The following is a 5,000-nucleotide window of genomic DNA, read 5'->3' on the forward strand; positions in this document are numbered from 1 at the left end:
GTGCTCTACGGCGAACCGGTGGCGATCGCAACAGCGAGAATTGCTTCCACACTCTATACAATCTCACGTATGGCTGTTACGGCCAACGACCCCCACTCAATGTGAACGAACTAGGGGGCCTCCGGCAGCCTAAAAAAGAGAAGAAAGCTCTTGCCCGGGCTACCGCCGGCGTCGGCGAACGAGTCTGCCCGTTGCCGGGAGCACTGCCCTACCTCCAGAACCACCGTTTCTACCATCATCATCATCATCACCCTCGCCACTTTTGGGGCGCTGCTCGGGGTAAACGAGACCCCATCGATGCGATTACTTCAGGAAGGCTGCACGCAGGCGTGCTGCACGGAAGAGAAAAGGGGGAGGGGGGGCCAGCAGCCGCCGCCATCCGTCGTCTCCGCCGCCGTCCGTCGTCCACTCTTTCAAGAAAAAAATCAGGCTTTGGTCAAAGGATCGACAAGCAGGCGTGTTCGACTCTAGGCGGCCGCTGGCGCACGGGGGACATAAGAGAACCCCGGAGCCGGGACCGGCTCGCCCCCCCCGCGAGAGATTGAAGAAGGGAGGGAGGAGAACCCTTTATCATATCGATAGGCGCCCTCTGCCAACAGAGGGGAGGAGGTTCAAACCGACACCATCCCGCCCTCCGGCACCCCGCGCCAGGCAGAGTACGAGACTCGCCCGACGCGGGTACCGTCGGAGGACGTTCCGGCCGTCGGCGGCAACCACCCGCACTGACCCGCGCGCGGGTTCTGTCTTCCCACGGGGCAGGTCACGGGATTTTGACCGTATTCCCTTTAGCCCGCAATCTGCCGGACTGATTTTTCCGTTCTCTCTTAGCCTTCCAACAGAGAGAGGGATAGAGGAGGAGAGGACCTTCGACCAGGCCCCTCCTCGTCTTTTGCTAGTCCTGTCATTGCGTCACGGCAAACCGATGATGGGGGGGAGTCGTGGCTCGCTCGCTCGCTCGCTCGAGAGGGCGGGAGGGATGCCCGCCCTTCAGGAGGCACAAGAGCTCGCCAAGACGCCGGCGGCGGGGGGACGTGGTGCCGCCCCGCCCACAGGCGAGCCCCCTCGTCAGAGTCAGCGGCAGCGTAGGCTGCATTACTGCATCCGCCATGACAGGGGAGGAAGACAGGAGCGGAACCACGGCCGCCAAAGGCCGTGGCGCCGTACCCCGCCGCTTTCAGACTAAGACTCGGGAGCTCGACCGGCGCCGACAAACCGAGAGAGAGCTCGCCAGACCCAACAGGCAAAAAAACAGCCGGTCATGGCTCGCTCCACCGGCTCGTGCCGACTCTACCCCCACGCAAAAACAGGAGGAGGCCTCGGCGGCGGCGACGGCGACGACCAACAACAACAGCCGCCGCCGCCTCCTGCCGCCGCCGCCGCGCTCCACCACTGCTTTCTTGTGGCATTTTCCAGGGGATGGGAGGGAAGCTATCCTCGGACTAAGGGCCGACTTAACCACGACCAAGCGATGTTGGCGGGGAACCCTCCTCCGCTTCGGTCAACGAGGGTCCGGCTTGCTCGAGCATTTGCTACTACCACCAAGATCCGCACCGGTGGCGGCTCCAGACCGGCTCACGCCGTATCCTTCTACGCTCACCACCGCGCCCTCCTACTCGCCGGGGCCTCGAGACCTCCTCGTCGCAGCCAATAGTGCGCCCGGCGGTAGAGTATCGGGAGGATGCTTGAGCGCCATGCCATTTTCGGGGTTACTTGCTTCGGCAGGTGAGTTGTTACACACTCCTTAGCGGATTCCAACTTCCATGGCCACCGTCCTGCTGTCTATAGCAAGCAACTCCCTTCCATGGGATCGGAATTAGCATCCATTTAGGCCCCTTAACTCCACGTTTGGTTCATCCCACAGCGCCAGTTCTGCTTACCAAAATTGGCCCACTAGGCACTCCGATTCTCGTCCGGGGCTTCAGCGAAGCAAGCCCGGCACCTCACCCATTTAAAGTTTGAGAATGGGCTGAGGACATTTCGTCCCCAACACCCCTAGTCATTCGCTTTACCGGATGGAACTCGTTCGACATGAGCGCCAGCTATCCTGAGGGAAACTTCGGAGGGAACCAGCTACTAGATAGTTCGATTGGTCTTTCGCCCCTATACTCAGCTCTGGCGATCGATTTGCACGTCAGAAACGCTTCGGACCTCCACCAGGGTTTCCCCTGGCTTCATCCTGGCCAAGCATAGTTCACTATCTTTCGGGTCCCAACATTTATGCTCTGGGTACCCGCCGACACATCCGGACGCCGGAAACCCGCCCGGGGAGGGCGGCGGCGCCCGTTCGTCATGGCGAGTCCCGGGCCTGCGCCCCCCGAAAGGCCCCCGCCCGAAGGAAGGGACCCCGGCGTGCGGGAGCGGAAGCGGGACTCCGCGCCGTCCCGGGGAGGAAAGTCAGTCACTCCGTCCGGGTGCGCGCGGCCGCCCGCTCGCCGAGGGATCGGCCCAATCACTTTCATTGCGCCCGTGGGTTTAGTGCGCCCATTGACTCGCATACATGTTGGACTCCTTGGTCCGTGTTTCAAGACGGGTCGGGTGGAGGATCGACTCTTTGCACGCCGCGAAGGCAAAAAAAAACCGGGCGGCGTTGATAGCCGGCCCGGCGCCCCGGAGGAGTGACCGTCGGGGGAGCAAGACGAGGACGCCGGGGGATCCCCGGACGAGCGCGCTGGAACGCCGCGGCGACAGAGGGGCGAGAAACCCCATCTCCCGACACGCGGCACGCGCCGCCGGTTCCTGCCAGAACCCGGGCCTCAGACGCCCCAAACCCCAACGCGTCGCGGCGACCTACTGCGGGGGGAAGATCGCCCGCCGGCGCCGGGCAGGCGGCGGGCCGCGCCCCCCTGCCTCCCCCGACCCCGAAGGATCGAGAGAAAGGGAGGTCGCGACGGCCGCAGGGCCCGGAGAACGGACCCGCAGCCGCCAACTAAACCCGCTGCCGTCTCCCGGACAAACCGTCGAACTGAATCCCCCCAGTTCGATCTTCGAATCTCCGCCCGTTTAGCCTCTTAACGGTTTCACGTTCTCTTGAACTCTCTCTACAGGGTTCTGTTTCAACTTTCCCTCACGGTACTTGTTCGCTATCGGTCTCGTGGTCGTATTTAGCCTTAGATGGAGTTTACCACCTGCTTTAGGTTGCGGTTTCAGGCAACCCGACTCTAAGGAGAGGCCCGTTCCGCACTCCCGAAACCCCCCTCCCCGCGAACGAGGAAGGGTACGACTTCCGCCACACGGGCCTGACACCCTCCCTGGGTATTGGAGTCATTCATGCACAACTTAGGCGGCGCGGGAGCGCGTGCAGGACCTCTCCCCAACGCAGCACCCCTCGAGCCCCCTGTTAAGGGACGCGAGGCTTTGCGCTGGGCTCTTCCCGTTTCGGTCGCACTTACTCAGGGAATCCCGGTTGGTTTCTTTTCCTCCGCTCATTAATATGCTTAAATTGGGCGGGTCATCTCCCTCCACTCGAGGTCGTCAAGAAGAAGAATGACAAGCATTCACAGAGCTTTAGCGAGCCCCAGAACGCGAGACATGACCAGCGCAGTCCTTCCATGGCGGGGGGCGGCGGCGGCTGCTGCTGCTGCTCACCCCACCCCCCCCGGCTCACGCAACGGCGGCGTGGCCAGCGACTGGCTCGCTCGCGAAGGGACTCGCTGCTCGCTCTTCCCCCTTCTTTTTCGCCGGCCGAAAAATCGGCCGCCCAAGGCACAAAAGAAAAAGGGTCCAAGATGGCTCATTCGCTTTTTTTCCTCGCTCGCTCTCTCACCCAGACATTGGGAAGCCAAAACTCCTCCTGCCGCCGCTCACTGTCATCATCAAGCTCGCTCGCGCTCTCTCTCTTGCGTCAGCTCCCTCTGGTGCGACGGGGGGGGGCCGGGTAGGGGAGGACGGTCAAGGGAACACCTGGGCGTATAGGGGCGCGCCTCGCGGCCTCGCCCCACCCCCAGGGCCCGCACCTTCTTATGCAGCGCCTCGACCCAAACCAATCGCCCGCGCCCGCGCCCGCCGCACGCTCAAAAACCGAGACCCACGAACACCCTAAGCCTTCCAAGCGGGTTTGTCGTCCTGGTCAAGGAAACGGGGAAGGGGACGGGGACGTGACGGGAGAGAGACACGGCCGTCTCTTCCCGCCGCCCTTTTTTGGATTAGCCGGCTAGCCGTCCACTACCGACGAGGAGAGCCGGAGCTTTTTTTTCTGGCGACAGGTTACCTCCGCCCAGCCGGGGAGGTGGGGGGTTAAGGACGGTCATGGGAACACCTGGACGTATGGGGGCGCGCCATGCGGCCTCGCCCCACCCCCAGGGCCCGCACCTTCTTATGCAGCGCCTTAACCCCGCCAACAGAGACTTTGGCGCGGAGCGGCTCCTCAACCCAAAAGCAATAACCGGCCCAAGCCGGCTAAAGCCTTTTCGTGACGTTTCTCTCTCGTCAGACACTGGTCTGGTCTGGCCTGGCCGGCCCTGCCTGCTCGCCTGCCAGCCTGCTTCCCAACGCGCTCCAGCACACGCACCCCTCCGAGCCCTTGAGAGAGCCTCCCCCCTCTTATCCTTGTCCGACTAAGCGGCAACGCGGAGCGCACGAGAGAGAGAGACCCCTCGCGGAGGGAGGGGGCAGGGAGGAGCGGCAAAAAGAGAAGAGGCCGGCGCTGGCTGGCTGGCTGGCTGGCCGGGCAGAGGGGAGGAACCTCTCCGGCTTACATCCCCCGGGTAGAAGGAAGGAGGAGGAGGAGGAGGAGGGCGGCGGCGGGGGGTCTTGCGACCATCGCGCGCCGCCCGGCGAACCATCGCTCATCGAGGAATAGGGTCTTAAGGGAACGTCTGGACAACGCAAGGGACTTTAGCGAGGCGGGGACGTGGAGAACAACCTCCCACACCTCTCTCCCGAGCGCCTTCCTTCGGAAGTCCAGCGAACTCCCCAGGGCGCCTAGCGGTGCAAAGGCAAAAGGGGACGAGCCCCCCGGCCTCGCACCCACGGCAAGGTCAACAGCCCGCCGTCGCTAATGG

At 63.4% G+C, this 5,000-nt stretch overlaps 1 non-coding gene across 1 annotated transcript in view; it reads right to left on the reverse strand.

Moving 5' to 3' along the window:
• Positions 1–3,471, reverse strand: part of LOC147467666 (large subunit ribosomal RNA) — a 5,998-nt gene extending 2,527 nt beyond the window's left edge. Inside the window, exon 1 of the ribosomal RNA XR_015190479.1 lies at positions 1–3,471. This exon is cut by the window's left edge and continues 2,527 nt beyond it. This is a non-coding gene — a ribosomal RNA (large subunit ribosomal RNA).
• Between the last annotated feature and the right edge of the window lie 1,529 nt (positions 3,472–5,000).

This window comes from Penaeus japonicus, unplaced genomic scaffold (assembly GCF_977035675.1).
Source record: "Penaeus japonicus unplaced genomic scaffold, GWHDUDI00000001_assembly GWHDUDI00000034, whole genome shotgun sequence".
In the NCBI taxonomy this organism is placed as follows: domain Eukaryota; kingdom Metazoa; phylum Arthropoda; class Malacostraca; order Decapoda; family Penaeidae; genus Penaeus; species Penaeus japonicus.